The 22,027-nt window shown below is 40.4% G+C and overlaps 1 long non-coding RNA gene across 1 annotated transcript; it reads left to right on the forward strand.

Moving 5' to 3' along the window:
* Window positions 1-3,912: 3,912 nt before the first annotated feature.
* Window positions 3,913-6,529, forward strand: LOC141782308 (uncharacterized). The gene is made up of 3 exons (XR_012597096.1): window positions 3,913-3,950; window positions 5,029-5,053; window positions 5,156-6,529. It is a non-coding gene; the product is annotated as an uncharacterized LOC141782308 (long non-coding RNA).
* The last annotated feature ends 15,498 nt before the right edge of the window (window positions 6,530-22,027 follow it).

A 22,027-nucleotide genomic window follows, 5' to 3' on the forward strand; every position in this document is an offset into this window, starting at 1 on the left:
TGTAGGATAAATCAGTTTGGTTTAATAAATAATCTGAAACACTAATTATGTCTTTGTCTATTTATTGACGTCATTGTCAATTATAAGTATTATTACTTTTCTTTGTGTGATATTGTTTTTGAGACGAACGTGGCAGTACAGTGCATCATTAGATTATATTTGTTGTATTTTTATTATTATTATTATTTGGTGTTGATGCTTTAAGAAGTAATAACCAAACTGTGGTATTAAGGGGTGATTGGTCAATTAACTGATTACTGACAGGAAATTATTTATTACCAATTTTGATATTTGAGTAAATGTCCTTTATCAAAGACAAATGCTAAACATTTCCCTCTCAAAATGATTGTACAGTAAATTGAATATATTTGGGTTTGAGGATTTTCTGACTTTTTTTTTTTTTTACTAAAAATTGAACGTTAAAATAACGGACATATTAATCATTAACTGCAACCATGCATTCACAGCTCGGCCAAATCCAAAATGTATTCTATATCACAAGAATTTCATTCCATCACTGCTTTCACACCAATTAAACATGAAACCTAAAACCTCTCCACCAGTGGGATCCTATCACTTCTGTACTCACACATCCTATATCTTGAAATAACACGGCAGTTTCTTGGAGAATATCAAAGTAGGGAGAAATGAATTAGGAATATTTAAAATGCAGAGAAATCTTTCTGTTGTTTCAAAGACTGGCAATATCAGAGGGTTCAGGGGTTGGTGGGAGAAAGAGAGCGAGACACTCATCTTCGTCGGTGAAGAATTCCATTCATCCCAACAAGGCTCCTCAAGATACAACTGAAGTGTAGGATTCTGACATTTCTGAAGTGAAATGATAATTGCCTTTAAAGACCAAGGAGGGAAGAGAGAGAGGAGATGAAAGATAAAAGGTTGGAACTAAAGAGAACATTAGGGTGGTGAGAGGGAAAGCAAGCGGCGGAGACCAGCCACATAAATAGTCATGAAATGAGAACTTTCTGCTTTGTATTGAAGTTAAGAAAGAAACATTCAGCGAGAGGCCAGCAGGCCAGACTAAATAATCCTTGACTGAGCCTCCCATTCTGAATCCCATATTAGCTGCCCAGATTTTAATGTAAATATGCCATTACGCTGTCATTACAGTGATCAGACTGCATGGCTTACAGGTCAGCCCAGCCACTGTTAATTTTGCAGGCAAAAGCTTTTTTTTCCCGTCTTTTGAAATGTTAATAACTTTCTATTAGTTAATGTAGCGTGACTAAAATTCAAATTAGACATAATTTATTTTAATGTCTGTGACTAGCTTGTCTGACCATTTAGCAATGGTCTCCCGCTGAATACAACACTCTAAATTGTGGTAATTTGCATTCGATGGTTGAGGCACGCCTTGTCTCACTGTTGTGCCGATGTGAAGTCAAGGATGATTCATTTTTGCTCCTTGAGGTACGAGTATCCACAATTTAATAATGCCATCCGTCACATTTAATGCATGTGCTTTTAGCAGGGCGGTAATGCCTACTAAAAAAATGATTTGTGTAAAGTTTCAGAGCCACTGACCATCAAATGTAGCAGGAATAGTTGACCTTCTTTGGTGCAATATTGATGCTCACATGGCTGGATGAACCTGTTGCTGTTGGACCCCAACCGCCCTCTGTGCGTTGTGTTCTGTTGCCTTCACAATCCCACGTACGTGGCAGCTTCATTATATACCCAGAGACCTAGAAAACATCCACTGCTCCTCTGCTGGAATAATACCAGCTTTTCTTAGACTCAAGCAGTTGTGGTGTTTTTATAAATACAACTATATTTTGGAATCTGAACCACCAAAAGAGGACAGAGCCAGGAGCTCTGAGCACTGGATGGTACTGCTGCATTTAACGTTTCAGTCGGGGTAAAATACAACAACAAGCCTGTTTATACAGTTGGTACCAAAAACGTGACCAAGAGCAGCGGCTTTTCTGAATATTTGGGGCACATTGTTGGGATTCTCACTGCAATATTTGCTTACTCATTACAAGTGTGGTGACGTGCATTTTTTTGATTCCCTTAATAGTGCCTGCAGTTCTTGAACGCAGCCCCTTACCTGACTCCTCCTCCACCAACCCACTAATCAGGCCCGCTATATAAAGCACCTCTTCTTGTTTCTGCCTGGCATGCTGTTGTAGTGTTGATGTTGCTGCAAGTATGTGAAACTGACAGTTTAAGATGTAGTCTGTCTTTTAAATCATGTTTATAGTGAGATCTTTGCTTTTTTGGTTTTAGCTTCTACTGTGCGACACATAGGCTACCTTTTGTTTTGTGATGCAGCATTATTAGCCTTGTTAATATTTCATTTTTGGCTGACTTAAAATAACACTGCCGCTGTTTTACTGATTGTTTTGCCCCTTTTAAAATACTTTAGATTTGTTTCAGTATATTTTGTTCTTTTTGTCCTAGTTTATTAGTTTGGTTTGAGTTATTTTGCCTTTTAACTAACTGGGTTGTTTGTGTTCATTCTGTTTAGTTTAATTCTTGTATTTATTTATTTTCTTTCAGAAGCTGAAAGTCACTTTGTTGTGAGGCTAGGCACCCATGGTGAGGTACCTCCACCTATTGCATGTGAGTTAAGAGCACTGGGACACAAATGGACTACACCGTAGCTTTGCTGTCAGGATCACTGTGATGCACCCAAGGTGATTAAGTGTTGTCTGCCTCTCCAACAGTGGCCTCAACTTAGTTTAATTTTGGACTACTATTTTAAGGTTGCATTAGATTTTAAATTTCATATTGGGCCTTTTTAGAAATTGTTAAAATAAACAATTTTAATCACCCCATATTTCATCTTTCCTTTCCCTACAGCTCCAGTCTTATCGTTGTGCTTTTTCTTTACTAATTAAAATAAAATTTGACTTTTGCAAATGCGTCTCTGCCTCATCAGTAACAAATCTGTGTCTTACTCATCTACCAGAAACGTATTCAAGGTTTTGTTTAGTGTTTCCTGGGGTGCAAGTCCCCAGGTGGCGTTGTCAGCTAGTCTTAGTCCACCACTCTTTGCAACACAAGTATTAAAGTGTTTCCACTTATCTTACGGCAAGTTAGAGTTCACAGTGATGCAGCTCTTGTAGGCGAAGATTTTGTTCCATCTATTATTCATTACTAATTTTATGAAAGGTTAAACTATTTTAATTTATGGGTCTCTAAGCAGCATACAATCTAACAAAATGATACACACCATTTGCTCATACTTTAAGGTTTGTCTGCCTGGATCAGAAAACATGTGCTTCAACAAGCCATTAAGGTTTTGCTCCCCTTCCTATGTCACATGCAGGCTCTTAGAATATATCAACCACAGCGTGAGAACTACCTTTGCAAAGGTGCACCCTATTTTTTTTTTTCTTTCTCACAAGCCAATCGGAGCAGACTGGGCTTTTTTTTCATCTTAAAGAAACGGGTGCAAAAACTGAGTGTTTCAGACGGAGGGTGAATACAGGTATTCAGACAGACGGGATGAGAAAAATAATGTTTTTTTTTAACATTAAAGCATGTAAACATGTTCTAGTAGAAACTCAAAATGTATGAACCTAAGAGTCATAGTTCTCCTTAAGGCCCACTTCTTGCTGTTAAAAAAAAAAATTAAATTATGGGTCATATTTTCTCACCACACTTTGGCACTTTGACTGGTGCAGGGTTGTCGCCCACATCACTTTTTTGTTTCAAAAATGATCTGTTTTGTGTCAATGCATCCAAGGGAATGTTAGCTAGCAAACAGTGGCAAAACATGATTGATGTGGGGATATTCAAATGTTACTGGTCATTGAAATTATGCATTTTAATTTGACGTTTTTTATTTTTAAGAATTCTTGAGCGCATTTAGATGTAAAAATAACCAGCTTTGTTTGTTGTATTGAACCATTTGCTAATATCTCCGCTTGCTGATGGCTTTCTTGGTCCCGTTATTCACTAGCAAGGACCACACCACCAACAAGGTACGATTTTATTGAACGAAAACACAGATGATGCTTGTGGTTTGTCCACTTAGTTGGATGCAGTTTGGGGAGCTTCGATCGAGGATCCGCCGGGGTACGAGGGACCCCCTCAGGGACCCTACGAAGAGATGAGGAGAGAAGAATGGGGTGGGAGGTAGGGGTGCAGAACAGGAGTGGGTTTGGCGGGTATTTATAGGAAATACGGGAAGTGGCTCGTTGAGGCGTCCTATTCCCGAAATTCTGCTTATAGCTTCAATTATGCATGATTTGTACTGTTTCTGCTGGAGTGTCAAATCATAACAGATTTACTGTTATGCTTATGTTTTACACACAGGCAAAATCAATACACCTACTGTATCAGCTCCTACGATCTGCTAGCTGTAAAACATATGGGATTGATCAAGCTAATTAGTTATCAGTCATGCTGTAGGAAAATAGAGCCGAGAGGTAAAGTTACTATCACTGATTAACACTGGTAACACACATAGGAAACAATATAAAAACTCACATACAGTGCACCTGATTTGACTGTTATTGGGCTATTGAATAGGCATATGTTTTTATATATTTATTTTCTCTATGATTGGCAGAACGTACAACATGATCAAATATTGTTCTGATAAATGCTGTATGGGAAATACATTTTTTGTCAAAGTTTTGGAAAGAAAAAGTTGAGAGCAATAATGAAGCACATGCCTATTAACAGGCCTTCTGCGCCTACTGTGCTCCAGGCTCCACCAGCATTGTCTCACCATAATAAATAGGTGATAACAGCCTTGTGAACCTACTATTAGTTTAGTAGGTCCCAGCCTATACACATTTGGGACAGATGTGATAACGCATATTCAATAACCTGATACTCATGCCGACACATGAATCAACCAATTACCTGAAATTGTCATATCTCATGACACTAAAAAAAGAATTTAAAATAACATTTTTTTTAAATGTGTAATTGAAAATTTGTTACACAGTACAGTCAAATTTGCTCACAAAAATACTGCTCATTATCTGCACGGTACTTTTATTTATAAATTATTTTTTATAAATTTTTATAAATTTTTTCCCCTTTCAATAGGAATGGAAATGCACCAAGAGCTAAGGTGATGAGTTGGATGAAAATGCAAATTATCATTGGAAATGTCAGCACAGGGTTTCAATTAATACGATTTTCCGTTTCTGTCTCTTTCATAAAATGTTTCCAGTGGTTGATGGTGGCACTCCAAATTCAGACGGTGGCGAGAGTGGGTGAGGAGGATGGGAGAAGCCCAGCTGATTGGAAACATCTGGGTGATTGTAGGGAGCACTCCCACATCATCCAGCGCTGGCTGAGATTTGACAGTGCCCTCTGAAGTGACAGCTTTGACCTCGGCCAGTGTGCATGCGTGCAGCTGCCAGAGACCGGTCTGGCTGAAAAAGAGGACAGAGCGCTCTAGGCACTGGATGGTACCGCTGCTTTTTGATAGGAGCTCTGTTGACAGCCAACGTTTCAGTAGGGGTAAAATACAACCAGCTCGCTGATGCGTTTGGTACCAAACAAGTGACCAACAGCAACAGCTTTTCAAAATATTTGGGGCACATTGTTGAGATGCGTGCCATAATGTGTTGTTATATCTGCACTATGCATTGCCTGCATACAGCATGATCATTGTGAGTGGATTTCAATGTGCCAAGTAGCTAATTGTCAGTGAAATATAATGTAATTTTTTTTCATTTTTCCATCATAGACTTGTGTTTTATTGTTTGCCAAAAAAAACTCCTATGCACAGAGCAAAATGCAGCTGCTTTAAATCCAACGATGTTCAGCAGATGTACATTGTTATTCCAAACAGATGTGTCTGAGAGAAGCAAACAAATAGAGAGCAGACAATGCCTTTTAGATCTTACCTGCCTGAAACTCAGCGACAGACTGCAAATAGTAAGTTCATTATGATGGAGCAGGTTTTGCTTTTGCAAAAGAATATTAGTTTTCCACAAGTGTTGTTTCAAAAATCGCATATTTAACAGAACAATTAGAAAGATTTTGTTTCCTTTTTCTTTTTGCAAACACGTCATTAGACATTGTAGCTCAGCATCACCACATAACGGCATTAATATTAATGTTTATGGTAATGAACTTTTTTTTGAAGATGAACACTTATTCATATTTGATTCATTAATGTAATGAATGCAAGGAATGATCAGATAATACGCTCTTGTGTCCTTGATATGCAATGAGGAGTATTAGACTGACTTAAATTCCAGATAGGTATGCCTAAGCTGCATTAATCGACGCGAGAATATAGAAGCTATAAACTCTCTGAGAAAAGGCTGCGGAAAACCTACAATGTTATAGATTAAACAAAACAGAGTGAAATGGAGTTCATTTGCATCACCCTCCTCTTTTCAGAGGAGCTAAACTGCTTACCATTATTCAAAGATATCTTTTAAATAAGGCCCAAATATGCGGGTGAAACCAATTTAACGAGTGGCCACCAAAGACGTTTGTCAAATGATCTATATTGAGATTTTGACTGTGTAAGCCTCTTATCATAACTGCTATAAAACACACATCATTCTGTTTCAGGACTGAATTTCAGAGATATGAAAATACAATAAATGTGACATTTTAAAGCTTGGCTTACTTGTTAATTGCAAAAGCATTTCAAATTGAACTTGGGGAACTTAATAAGTGCATATTTGTGTTGAGGAATGAAATTCACTGTGAAAAGGGAAAGAATCCTGGCTGATGTGCTCCGCAAGGGATCAACCAAAGGTCTAACAATGCAGGTCATTTGATTTAACCGCTAATCAAGTTGCATTGCAGGTGCTTTCCTTATTTAAGTGACTTACAACCTCTGTGCTCTTTAAGCGTTATCCAAAAGTGAAAATAAAACTACTTATCTTTTTGTGTATTCTCTCAACGTTTAACAGAATGCGCTCGAAAGGCATTTTAGTAAACCTAACAAAGGATTGGAAGATAATCACATTTGCATGAAGCAGGGGACAATAAGGACAACATCACTCATGCGGAAGAGCTTAATTACCTCAAAGAAAAACAAATTAATGCATCCTCTTTAATTGTCTGCTGATAACCGACGCAGAGGAAAGAGATCGCTGCACACCTTGTTCGACAGCAGCAGCATGCAGCGTGATACAGCATGTGTAGGTGTGCTTAAACATAAAGCCGGAGCACACAGTGTTGTATCTTTAGCACGCTCTCATTGTAAACCCTAACAGCCAACACCCCACCTAGCAGACACATCCTGACACTCACAAACACTACAGGCACCAACCTGTCAACAGATGGTGCAGCTACCATTTGTGCCTTCATTACACATTACACATCAGCAGTTATTCTCATGTCAAGTGAAACAAAAACACTGTCTTATCTATCAACAGGCCTTTATAACGAGTCCAATGCTGGCCAAATATCTGCTAATGAGCTGCTACAATGTGGATTTAAATTTGCAAAAGTGAATGTGGATGATTCTGTGCGATCTTAAAGGATATGAATGCTAAATTAATTAGGAATGAAAATCCTAACTGACACTGAATTAAAGCTAGGGTAGGTAATGTTCCTGAAAAAACATTTGTTATTATATTTGTTGAAATTCTCTTTACATCCCGACAGAAATCAATAAATCAAATGCTCTGACAAAAAAAAAAAAAAAAAAAATTCTGGCATCTGTGGCAGTGGGCAACCTCCGGACTCTGAAAAGTGAAGCCAATACAGAAGTACCTTAAACTTGCATTCTTTCTAACAGCCAGCAGGGGGCGACTCCTCTGGTTGCAAAAAGTAGTCTGATTAAAAAATGAGAAAATGAGCCTACTTCTCACTTGATTTATTACCTCAGTAAACATTGTAAACATGAGTTTATAGTCTCAATCGCTAGTTTCTAATCTTCGTCAATACAGCATGATGTTCATTTAGTAAATTATGGTCCCATTTAGAGCCAAATAGACCATTAAGTAGGGGATGCTTTAGGGCGTGGCTACCTTGTGATTGACAGGTTGCTACCACGGCGTTGTCCTGTCTGGGAGTTGTTCACAGTGTGTTTTCAGTTCATGAACGTTAATTGTAACATTTCCGTTGCTTAAAAATGTCTTATTCAGCGTTCGATTGTACTTGGGCTCCACCCTCTAGTGTCACTTCTGGTTGCAAAAAAACAAGATGGTGATGGCCAAAATGTCGAACTCGAGGCTTCAAAACGGAAGTCCACAAACCAATGGGATGACTACATCCACTTCTTACTGTATATACAGTCTATTGTCTGTGGCTGTCGCAGGATTGTAATAAGCCTGTCCAATCATTTCATATGGGCCTGCCTACCTGTCTGCCCGCGCTCACTCTGCCCGTGCACTGGAGTCTTCCACAAGCTGCTAACTTGACAGCTGTGAGTACTAACAATAGCCATGTTCATTGTGTACCTTCATTATGATATGTTTATGTTCATAATGATAATTTTGGGGGCGTGGCTTGAATAGACGGGCTGTCAGCGTTGCCGATTTGGCGACTTTCTCGCTAACTACCACTCCAAACCAATGCCATAAATCTAACACATTACGCCGCATTCTACACGTTGTGTCTTTACACCGACTGTGTGGCTTATTAGGCTCTCTGTCTGGTTCAGTAAACAACACTGCACACTCCACACACACGGCGCGGTAAAGATGGATGAGCAACACTCCTCGGTTACTACAGCCACAATTATTTAGAAACAGTGGGGAGAGTTTTGGAGGTGAGGAATAATTCCAGCCAGCGGTTGGTGCCCAGTTTGAGAAAGAGGAGGAGGACCACCGTGGGGCACCTGACAGTGATGAAGAGCATGGGCACATGCTGGCAGATTCATCTTGAGCCACAGTGAAAGAGAGAGAGAGAGGGCTAGAGAGAGAGAGAGAGCTCAGGAGGGAGGGCAGACAATGGCAGAACACAGGTTTAACAATAAAAACAGCATAGAGTGTTGTCTTTGAGGTTTGTTCTGCAGCAGCAAGGTGCTGTAACTCTCTTTGCAACCTGCAGGAGAGAGAGACAAAAAAGACAGGGAGAGAGCTCAAGATTTTATGTGACTTACAAATTGACACAGGGGCTTTCAAAACATTACCTGCTACTTGGCCGGTGTTGGTCAATTACCTGTCACTCCACAATTCCTTTATTCCCCACTTCCTCCACTGAGTCCCCCGTGTGGTATTGTGATGGGGTTGATGCTGATCACAGTCCCCCAGCTCTCTGTGGTCCAGCCGGCTGTCAGACAGGAGCTGAGCGGTGTGCTGGGATGTAAAAGAGTGCATGTCTTTGATGACTGAGAGATGCACCCTTCTAGTTTGTATTTATGTATTCAAGCTGCCCTCTGCTGTTCGCATGCCCAATGACAGCAGACGGAACAAAAGAAAAACCACAACTACTGTGCTCAAAGTCTGATGTGTGAAATCGGCAGCACAACCTTCCGCTTTCATTCATGTTCCTCTGATTCTCTGTGTTTTTCCATTTTTTTTTTTTTTTCTCATAGTGCATGTTAAACTTCTTCCATCATGTGACATGATTACATGGGTATTTATAGAGCAATCAAAGGACACATATGTGAAGGGTTATTATCACTGCTTTTTCTTACACATAAGTGACACCAGGGATGGAGATGTAAGTGATAATGGTGGTGGGCGGGGGGTGGGGGGGCGTGGAGTTAGTACTAGATATAGCTGATTACCTGTGCATACGATAAAGCTTTTAATATGTAATGTAAATCGTCTTTAGAAGATTTTTGCTTCATATCTGACACAGACAGATGTTTACAGGTGTTCTAAGACATCCCAGCAAAGAAGCAGTTTTTTATTTTATTCATTCCTTTAGTTTATTTCTTTCTTCTATTCTTTCTGTTAAAGGAAAAACCTTTAACAACCTCATTCATGTGTATTTGCTTTAAAAATAAATCTATCTTCCCTCATTTTTCCCTCACCAAATTATCTTTGACCTCCCTGTTTGAAACGATGCAATTTTTCCCCCCTACCTGACAATTAGATTATTGCTGTGATTTCCAGAAATGTGCAGGCTGAATGATAATAAGTTTCTGAAATGCAAGTGGCCCATATGCTAACTAGGGCAACATATTTCCCCTCTGCATTAACATATCATCTGAATTCAGTTACCTGACACAATTGCAGAGATCAACACAGTTGATGTGTCAGCTACATGTATGTGTTGGGCTTGTAAAATCGGCTGCACTCAAAGTCAAGTGGATGTTAATGCCCCACAGACCCGTCTGTCTGATTTCCCTCATAAAGCACGAGCACATTTGTGCAATAGCTCTCCTTACATCTTTTAAGAGGAAATTGTGGAGTTTAACCTCCCAATATTATCTCTCCTTTTCTTCTTTGTGCAGGGAACAGGCGTATATCCACAAGGAATTTGGCACAGTCCACACAGTCAAGACGCTGATAATCCCAAGTCTTTGAGTGCTGATAAGACGGCCAATTTAACATAATTATAAACCAGTAGTATGAATAGTAACGATTCATTAATTCTGTGCATAGAGGGAGGTGATAATTCAAATCGAGCATTTACTCACAATTATCACACATGATAATGATTTCATTAAATCCTGCTCAGTTTCTGGCATTATAAACATAATTGTTACACAGTAAAAAACAGTTTAACGTAATAAAACCGTAGAGTGTAAATTAAATGATGTCTGTGCTGCATTAGAGGGGTGAGGCTGACAAATCCCTCTCTCAAAACAAATGCTGTTGACCAACACTATTATTACCTCCACACTTAATTACTTTTTGCTTTTTGGTTTAATTGCTTCAATAAAAATAATCTATAACGCTTTTTTAATTACACTTTCCGAGTGACCTATGTAAAGAGAATTTTATTATGTGCGCACAGTAATTACCCTGTCACAGTCCAGTTAGGGGCTATTGTCTGGCGATCCTTTTGCATAGCTGTTACTGGCATGACCAGCATGCCTAACTACCTATTTACTGAGCTCACAACTTTTTCAATGGTTGCACAATATGCAAAACACGTGCACATTTGAGCCAGATATTTTGTAGAGGAAGTCAGGAAGAGAAAGTCAAAAACAGCAGCCAGAGCTGGGCTCAAACACATTTGATATGTGTACAACATAAGTATGTTGCTTTGCCCAGGCAAAGATTTTATTAGATCATGAATTATAGAAACAAAGCAGATAATAATTGACCATCACAGTATTATTAGATGGTGCCGAATTTTAATCTACTATGTGTGTTTTCTGCTTATAAATTAAAAAGTGTCTTCGGGGGAGGGGCTGTAAATGATGAAATCACGCATAATTAAATGGCTGAGGATATTGTGCAATATGTGTGTTGCTAATGAGTTGCTAATACATACACAATAATTGTGATGTTTTGTCAATCTCATAAATGGCATGCTTACCTAAATGTTATTTTGGCTCATAATTGCTTTTAGTTCCATTTGGTTAATCATGCAGTTAGAAAGCTGCAGCTTTATAATCTGTAACGGATTTTAAAACCATCGTTTGACTGCTGCCTCACCGCTCCACGATCTCCTGATCCATGGTTGTGATTTCAAAAGTCCTTTTTGTTCACTTAAACACGGGCAAATGTTGTGAACACCTCATGAGAAGTTAACAGAAGCACCGTTTCCTGTTGCATAGAAAAAAGAAATTTAAGAGGTCACATATATTGAGGATGATAAAAGACAACAAACAGCAAATATCAAAGTAATTGTGTGTTTATTATTGCAGCTGTACATGTTCATTTGCCTCCCCTCCCCCCCGTTGGATGACTAGAGGCTGCCCCTTCCTTTGTATGGGTGGCCTTGTCAGTCCTCATGCTGTTCCCAGCAGCCATGGCCTCCCCAAGACCTCAAGCTCTCGGTTATAGCAAATCCTCCTGGAATATACTTCCAAGACACCACAAAAATATATTTATTAAATTAACAGAATATGTATTGTTGTTGTTGGTTATGGCTACTTTAATAACAGGATCTACTGAAGGTGCATGTGTTCCACTTACCACAGTTATATCACTTGCAGCATACATTAACCAGACAACTTATACTTATTCCTCAAAAAACTCTTATACACTCAGTGACCACTCTATTAGGTGAAATCTGATGCAATCCAATACAACTGCTCAGCCATGAATTCTACCTTTACAAAGATAATAATGTTCAGTATCAGAGAAATACTAGACTGCATTATACTGAGAGGAGTTTCTAACCTGTTGTATTAGATTGCATTACATTGTATAGGTGTACCTAATAAAGTGGCCAGGTGGTGTATTTCTATTGGCTCTGTGCACATGCATTTTGGTGCTGTTTTAGGACAAAAATCCCTGTCAGAATAATTTAAACCACATCAATCTTAATTATCCTCTAAGCCACAGTATACATTTTTACTGAGGCCTACCGTATATTTTTCAAAGAGATTAACAGCAAAAGTCATAACACTTTAGAACTTGCAAGAGAAACACTGAATGAGATTCAGAACATATTTAAGCCATGAATCATATGGATCATTGGAGCAGTTTAGGATATGACCCTGCTGTAACACTGGCACTGACCATGTTGAAAGCAGACTTTCAGAGAAATTCACAATTTCCAGCTGTACAATAGGACGGCCTCAGAAAACGCCAAGCCTCAAAGCAGATGTATCGTCCTCAGAATCTGTGAGCGAGGGCTGAGTGGGGAGCAGTGGGACAGCCTTGGGACTGGGGGCCTTCTTCATGCTGGCTTGCCAGAGAGCCGCCCAAAGCATGGACAATTAGAGGGGTCCCTGGTGCCTCTTTGCTCTCTGTGCGCCTGGTGGGCTGCTCTGCGAGGCACCGGGGGGCTCGAGGAACTGACTGGGCTGGCTTGGCTGGCTGGGCCAGAGGCATTGAGCTGGGGGAGGCCTGATCTCAATAATCCCTTTGCCCCCAAGAGGCTGTCACAGCACTCACACTGCTGGAAGCTAGAATGGAAATGGACCGAGGGCTTTCTGAGGCTTTTACCTGCTAGGAGAGCTCATCGTTGAGAGACAGAGACGCACTGGGAACTCACCGAGGTTCAAACACAGAGACAAGTTCTTTTTATAAAAACTGAACCTTTGATTTGACACGCAGCGCTGAAAAAACATCACTTTCTTTATATTAAGGTGTTCCCATCAAATGTCATATACAAATCTATTAACAGACCTCCTGCATCTTCATTCAAATCAGTAGTATTTTACACCCCTATACATTATTACCCCTCATGAGATCTGAGACCCCTTTACTTAAAAGATGGAGAGAAAAAGAGCAATAACCCTGTCGCAATTCTTCTCCGCAGCCATTCTCTGCTTTCATTAATGTACAATTTCTTCTTGAAATTCCCTAGACCATGGCATAATCTATTGGCCTGGGTGGAGGATATATGATGTAGAATCACCTTGTTGTACAACTTAAAGTGAGCCGTCCCATATGAATATGGCCACAGTCAAAACCATTGGCCTAATTAGACCGACATGCCTCCGAATGTGAGGGGAAACTTAGTGCAAATGGATAAAGGTCTTCCAGCACTCTGCCACTGGCTGTCTCAGTCCCTTAATGTATTACCACCTGCACCCGCAATCAGCGCAGGAACATTTAAATGACTGCGATTCAGAGGAGACCGAGCTCCAAACTGGTAGGAAACACACGAGAGGTGATTTAAGATATTGGCTGTAATGAAGCTGACCGTTGGCAGGTCTGCTCTGAATGTGATGGGGGAAATTAGGGGCGGGAACGGGTCATAGGCGTACGTATGCCGGGGGCACGGCAAGCAAAATGAAATGCAGAGCAGAAGTCTCCAGTCCAACGTGCTGTTTACTCCGTGTCAGGTAAACATCAACCGCGGTGAGCTTTGGGTGTCTGTAAAGATGATATAATCAATGTTTTGTGTTTGTTTTCCAGCAGCTAGAGTATATTGTGGTGTTCCCTTCTTATCACCTCTGACTGCTCTCTTCCCCAACATCAGCCCTCCCCTTTATAGACTCCAACACAGAAACAAACAGCCTCCCTTGAGGTTGAAAACAACACATTTTCCTCAACCGAAGGAATATATATTTCTCTATATATTTCTTAATAATAAATTACACACAACAAACACGGGATAGAATAATGAAAAGTGTTGGTTTATGATGTGTAAAGGGGGAACGCTTTGACAAGAAGTAATGGAAAAAGGACAGCCTATGGAGGTAGAACATGAGGAGATGGGAGACAGGCAACATCTGGGTACGGCTCCTCAGACTGATGGCTGCTAACTGATCCCTGTGATTGTGATTGACAGGCACTGACCACCACTCTACTGGCCCGGGCTTCTCCACACTGCTGAGCACAGCAGGTAGTGTGAAGGCTCGCTGAGATTCCCAATAAAATGGACATTACAGGGAAAAACAACAGCCGGCCTTGCAGAGGTGAATGTTGGGCACGTAGCACTCCTCCATCACACAATGTACCAGGGTTCACTGACTCTGCACTGTTTCAGGATTGCAGAGTATAGAGCCACACTCAGGCAAACATCTTATTGAAAAAGCTATAAAATGACCAGTGGTTCTCTCTTTGGTGGAACAAGAGCTCACCCAAACAGCAGAGAGAGGATCAGATAGTGTAGCGGTAGTTTGCAATGAGATAAATCTACATGGAATTAGGTTAAATAAAACAGAAAAGCCAACTTGCTTTCAATTTCTTTTGACAGGTGCGGCAGTTAAAAGCATGCTTTAAATAAGTGTTTGGTGTTTGTCCTTGAAAATTGTTGAGCAATATTCATGTGGTTTCCAAAAATGAAAGTATATGTATAATGTAGGTTACGTAAGTGTCGTCTTTATCCGGTAAATATTCCCACGAGCAATGAAAATAAAGGCTCCAAGCCATTTACATCCCTAATTTTCACATCCATTTAAGAGATGAATTCTTTGATACCATTGCAGTGTTTATCTGCGGTCTCCGGGGATTCATTAAAGTGAGCACTCCTTTCAAAATATAATCTATTGCTTAATTAAACTTCCCAAATATGAAATTTGAACCCACATATCTGGAGAGAAGTTACCGCTTTGTTGTTCCCTCATTTGCACAATATTTTAATGAACGAGTTGCAAAGATATATGGCCATTTGCATGTAAATAAAGCTTTTCCTCAAGCACTTAACAGTTTTGATTTGGATTATGTGTTGTTTTTTTTTATTATTGTGCTGGACGAACCTCCCAAGAATAAGAAATTGAAGCCCGCTGACTGCTTAGTAAATTTCACAGCTTCTAGCTCTGAAGCACATCATTACAATGTGTGAAATTTTAATCAGAGATGTTGTGAAGAAACAGCGACCGGCCGACGAACATAATTAATGTCCTCTGTCATAGAGATTATGATGGCAAATTTGAATGTGTAAGTGTTTTAAAGAGCAAGGGGAAATGCATTAACTAAATTACATAGCATGACGTGAATGAGCCATCATGCTTTTCTGTCAGCTTATGTATGCACAGATATCCTTTATTATATAGGATGCCATTACTTCCCTTTTAATTGAACAGCGTTTTGTTTGGCGCGGGCCTACTGAACTTTGCGTCAGCCATGCATAAATTATATGCATGGCTTCCTCATATGTGTCACAATCAAAGCAGATTTGCAGAGAGCAAGATGCAACACATGACTTGGTGTATATTGAATAAACAGATAAAACTAAAAGAAAACCATTTTATATACTCAAATTAATTTGAAATAAATGCATCCTGAGTGTTTACGGGGGGGAATTATGATGATAACTGATCTACAAAATGTGTTTATAAAATATTTGATTGCCATATTAAACCACAGCTTTATTGTAAGAGTTGCTGTTGCCAGGACAATTTGTTTTATAATGCTCACTTGCTCATTAAAATGCAAATTGTGCATATGCTTTCATTTTCCAGTACAATAATCCAGACTCAGACTGTTTATCCAATCATCAACTTCACTATAAAGACAAGCCGGGGTTTATACAGGGCGCTGCTGCTGCTAAGACCAGCCATATGCACAGACACATGCACCCACTTGCCCTTGCACACACACACACACATGCCACAGTCAGTATTACCATGCCACACACTCACACACACATAGATTAATATAGTTTGAAGATCAGGCCAAAAGTACTCAAAGTACTTCAAAACTATACTTGACTGAAGCACAATTCAGGACTCATTGTCAAGGACCAAGTTAATGCAAAGTTAGGAATATTTCTGTACACCAGGAATCCTGTGAAATCAAATAAATCCTTTAAAATAGAGGTTATGCATTTGAAGAGTCACAGGAATTCAATGCAAACTCTGGTCCCAATACATAATCACATGCAGAGAGATAATGCTGCTAAGTTATCCCAGTGGTCACATTGTGGTTGTCGTTAATGTGTCACTAATGTGTGTGTGAGAGAGAGGGAGAGAGATGCTGCAAGGGAAGACTGTACACCTGGCACCGTGCCCAACAGTTGCCAGGGCCGTACTCTCGTTTCTGTCACCGGCGTTTGTTTCACAAGCCTCCTAATCAATTGGAATGCAGCCCCTGAAATAGAACTTGGCACCCGACTCAACTCCTCTTTTGTGCCTGCTGGTCAATGCTCAGAGAATACCACCCGTCACCCGTGTCACTTTCCAATTCCCCCCCTGTAGCAGGGTAAGCGGGGAGGACATTAAACAAATTTTACATTATTGGCCTGCCAGCTTGTAAGAGGAGGATTCCTACTGTACAATAATTTACTCTGGAGTTGTTTGCGGCGGGTGTTCTGCCAGGTGTGTGTCCTTTTGTGTTCGCTTGACAAGCAGTGTTAATGAAATCAGAGCTGATGGCAGGGAGAATAAAGAGGAGCGGTTAGGTTGGTTAGTGAACACTCTCGGTGAGGAGAACTGCATTCATTCTAATTTCCTGAAGACAGCACTGAGTGGGATCAACACCCAAGTACACTGTCATTAGTCCATTTGATACACTGTCAGGCGCTGGGATGTAAATTGCTGATTTCTCTCACAATGGATAAACAGTGGATAAACAACCCCCAGCAGGAAACCTGAAGACTGATAGGCCATCGCGTCAGCCTCTGCAGGTTGCCATGTGTTCCCCAACTAATCAAGGGCAGCCTGCTTCTCGCTGTGTCCGACTTGGCCCGCCAACGGCTTCATCGGCGCCTGGGTTAAACAGGAATAAAAACACATTAGCGTCATGTTAGACTGATAGAGAGAAGTGCCTGGATTGGCGCTCCACAATTGTAAAAGTCTGACTGCGTATTGATTTGTGCTACATAAATCTTGTTTTCTGTCTGCGCTGGTGAATCAGTCGTGACCCCCAGGGTTAACAAACATTGTCGAGGCTTTCAGCTGGCGTGTGAGCCAACAACGCCCATGCATTGCAATAGCCGTGCCCCATCTTGTCATTTCTCAGCCCGCCTGGCTTTACTAATTGCTGGCAATCAACAGACAATATGATGGGGCTGAAAGAGGTGGTGGGTTTCTTGCGGGGTTTTTGGCTCTAACAAGGAGGTTTTTGAGGCTCCTGCAGCCAAAAACTATCAACAATGGATGTGAATTGGTCAGCAGGAGTCTGTGAGTTACAACCTGGATTAATTGGCATAAGGGGATCCAGCATGGCTAGCGCCAGATCACATTAAGCTGATGAGATTTGACTCAGTAAACTTTCACAAAGGCAAATCCCTCGTTACAGTGGCTAAATGACACTATAGCATAGAAACTTACCTTCTTTATCTGTAAATCCACCACTGAAAACACACTCAAATACAGTATTATATCTGCTGCTGAACAATATACATTTACTGGGGAAACTTGGAAACAACAGTGTGTTTTTTACAAATGTAGTTTGAGACGAGCTGAAGGTACACAATATGTAGGTTGAGCAACATAATGACCACAATATTTTGCAGGTCCCCTATGGCCACTTTTTGTTTTAATAAGCCATGGAGACATCAGGTGGTAAATTGTTTAATCTTTCAGTAGTATATGAAATCCATTTGTTTGTGGGCTTGGAAGATTACCATTGAGAAAGTAATTACATTATAACAGGTGCCATCATCATCATTTATCTTTCTGACATTTAAAGACTCACTAAATGCCAGACTGTTCCTCGGAGACGGGAGCTTGATCCTATGTGATGTTCAAACACTTTTAATTACAGGATCTTTAAATTCTAATAGTGTCCATCTGCAAACTCCAACAACAAAACAGAAGCTTAGGGAAAAAGCATGCATAACCTTGGGTCTTGACCAAAGAATTCATATGCTGTAAATCTGAAATGTTTAGGTCCATTTTTATTTGAGCAATCTGCCTGAACAAGTGATCAAGTTAATCCCACAATATTGGACACAGATGGATCCTGTTGCAAGTGCTTTAGAAGCCATAAATGTTCATGAGTACAATCGGCTAACATTAATCAGCTCGCCTGCTGAGAGGGAGGTCTGCGTGTGTGTTTGTGTGTGTGTGTGTGTGTGTGTGTCGGTGGATAGGGAGGGAGAATGGGAGAAAGTTAAAGAGAGAGAGGATAACAGAATTAAACAGCTAGATATAGAAAAGGGGGATGGCGTGTCTCTGGAGGCCTCCACACCAGTGCTCACCCTGCTGCCAGGCACGCTACACACACCAGAGACCTTATTTACCCAGCAGCCCCGAAGAGGCCTGGGCCCCAGATCTTATTTACTCAGAGCCTAGGCAACCATCAGGTGCTGAGGGGATCTGGCCAGCAGCAAAAGCAAATACCCCAGATCAAAACCAACCATGGAGGAAGAAAGGGGCGCTCAGCCAAAGTCCTGGTCAAGCACTAATGTTTACTCTTTGGTTTGAAGGGCTATGGATGGACTCCATTTGAAGAACTCCAAATTGACACCCCCACCCTGCACCCCTTATATATAAAAAAAAAAAAGAGAAAAGGAAAATCTGATGGCTACCACTGTCTCATATCCATATGTCTAGAGTACCTGCGGTAATGTGGGCTTCTCTCGTCTTTTAAACCAGCACTGCCACCGGTCTTCAGGATCAGACATGGTGTCGGGGGAAAGAGAGATGAAGACGGAAAAAAAGCCCAGCTAATGACTAGCTCTTATGCATCAGTGCACTTACTAATGAGCTTCCAGGGAGAGGCTGGCAGAGCCAGAGCGAAGGCTGAGCCGGGATGTGAGAGGCCTGGGCCATCACTTCCCCGCTGTGATCCCTGCCTTCCCCCTCACAAGGAGCCCCGGCTCCCAGCCACTAATGAGTGTTAGAGGGAGAGTCCAAGCTCGCGTCCACCTGCCAGCCTTCAGAGCCCAGCCTGCTGCAAGACAGTAGGGGTCAGACGCATTCCTGAGCTCTTAATAATTTACATCATATTGATTTCCTCACTGTTAGACACTCTCACCTGCATGGGCTCTCACTCCCACTTTCTCTCGCTGCTTCTCTCTCCCTGAAATAAGCACATTCCACCAGAGAGAGGAGTCAGAATGATACAAAAGCATGTAACTTTGCCCTGGCTCCAAACCAGTTAAATACAACATTCAATTTAATAGATTGTGGACAATGTCTGTGTCAGCGGGGACAGTGTGTATGTCAACTACTGGAGCATGGGCCTTGAAAATGTAAGACTCCTATTGCACTTATTGCTACAGAGTAGGTCTGCTGCAGATAAAACATTTTGCACAAATACATCTTTAACTTTCTTGGACATGCTAAAAACAAATGGTACCAATTATCCCTCATTTGTATGCTGCACCTTACCACGTCTCACTTTAACAGACTTCTGCACAAAGAAGTTATCAAACCTAAAAAAGAGGGAGCCAAATCAAAAGGTACAAAAAATGCAAGAATGGAAATAAATTATGCAGTTTGCTTTCTGCTTAACCTCTAATCAGACTCAGAGAAGAGGACATTAGTATTCTCCCTTTGTCAATATGATGATCTGTATACTCAATCCTTTAAATATTCATCAGCTCAGAACATAGAGTTCTCCTTACTCTGATTCATAATTCAAATGATATGAATGTTACATAGGTATGGCACCAATTCCCCTCCTCACAAGCACAACTTTCTATCATCAGTGCCACACTTAAGAATGACTTTTAACACCGGCCACCTTTCTTCATTGGAGAGGCAACTTCAAAGTCTACTCACTCTGCTCCCTAACACAGATTTCTCACTAAGAATCTACCCAACTAGGAGGGATTTACATGACATTGACACAATTATTCACCAATTTTTAGCTGTATTTAAAAATGCCTGCAGTTGAAGTTGATAATTATCTGTTATTCTTTCTATCTATCTATCTATCTATCTATCTGTCTATTTATCTATCTATCTATCGCCTGTGTCTCCGTCTGCACATCTTTTTTCAGGTTGTGTCTCTGGCTGTCTCTGTAGTTCTCACCCTGCCTCTGGCGAGCCTAGACAGGCTTATAACCTTCCTCTGTTAATTCCCAGTGCGGTAATCCAACACACACTGCGCCACAGGTTTGGTCCCTCCAGTCAGGTCACTTTGTGAGCATCAGTCTGAAGCTACCCAGTATAAGACAGTAACCTCAAGTGTCAAGTTGCAGTAGAAATGCTTGTTTGCATGCATGTATCATGGTCCATAGCCTCTTTCATGTGTAAGTATTGAAACCTGGTGCAAATGTCGTGAGAGTGTTGTCCATGGTGGAGTTTGTAGGTTATAATGAAAATGCAATTACTGTAAGTGACCTCACATTTGAAATATATTGTTTATTTTCAGTTTGGAAATTTTCTAATTCATATAGACCAACAAGTGATGGAGAATGTCAGAAGTCAAGCATTTTATTCTAACTACAATAAAAGAAATAAAACAGGTTGACCATTTGTGATATCTAACTTCTTAGTTATATCTTGGTCAACACTGCCCTCTCCTGTTTACATCCAACACAGCTTAGACTCAAATTGACATGACTCACTGCAGCCCTGTTATGTGCACTGTCCCTTGGTCTTACATACACATGCAGTTCAGTATACACAGAAACACACAGAGGTTATTAGCCTATTCATTGCAATAAACCTGTAATATGATATACAATTTGTAGCATTTGTGTGTATGATCCATGTTACAGTAACTTACTTGTCTTCTTTATTTTCTATAAAGCACTTTCTGTGATTCTTTTTTCCTAATAGCACATGACGGTTGACTTCAGATGGCATGGGAGGCATTTATGTACATCAAAGTTTGTGTATTTAGTGCGTGTGCCATGACTTCTCAACATTATCTGTTAAGAAAACACAACCGGTAACAACATTGTTTAAAGACCATGTATGTTACCCTTTTTTGCCCCACAAATTGAAGTGTTATATAAAGAAAAAGAAAACAGCACCACCATAAAACATATGAAACCATAACCCTTTAATCTACTTTTGCTAGACGTTGGTTCTGTGAAAAAATCAAGTTTCATTCAAAACAACACCAGACCAAAGATGTTTACAATATGAGTTGGTTGAACATTGGCTTTAAAGTGAACCAATTATGACCAGGGTTTACCCCGAGTTGAACCAGTAAAGTCAAAGAATGGGCTAACTAAAGGTCAACATAGTCAGGTCAGTAACTTTACTGTAAACTAAATAAATGAATAAAGGTTACACATATGTAACATGTAACATACATGTTACATATTCGACCTGTCGAACACTTCGATCCTCTAATCTCGATCTTTTTATCCATCCCTCGCTCAAACTACAAAACAAAAGGTGATCGGGACTTTTCTGTTTTAGCCCCAACCCTCTGGAATCACCTCCCCCAATCTATCAGAGCTGCTGAATCTCTGGACTGTTTTAAGTGGCTTCTAAAAACCCATCTCTATAGGCAAGCCTTTCTATAGGCCTCATCCACATGTGTGTTTGTCTGTTTTTGTCTGATATGTTTCTCATTGTTTCTGTGTTTCATATTGTAATTTTTCCTTGTTTTTATCATTGTTTGATGGTTCATTTGTGTGTGGAGCACTTTGTAATGGTGTGTTTTAAAAGGTGCTATATAAATAAAGCTTTACTTACTTACTTACTTACTTACATAATAACTTTATTTCCATTAGCAGGCACAGCACTAGAACTGTCTCTAACGTTACATGCTTGTGCTCACACAGCAGATTAAGATTGTAACTTCATACA

This window comes from Sebastes fasciatus, chromosome 14 (assembly GCF_043250625.1).
Source record: "Sebastes fasciatus isolate fSebFas1 chromosome 14, fSebFas1.pri, whole genome shotgun sequence".
Classification (NCBI taxonomy): domain Eukaryota; kingdom Metazoa; phylum Chordata; class Actinopteri; order Perciformes; family Sebastidae; genus Sebastes; species Sebastes fasciatus.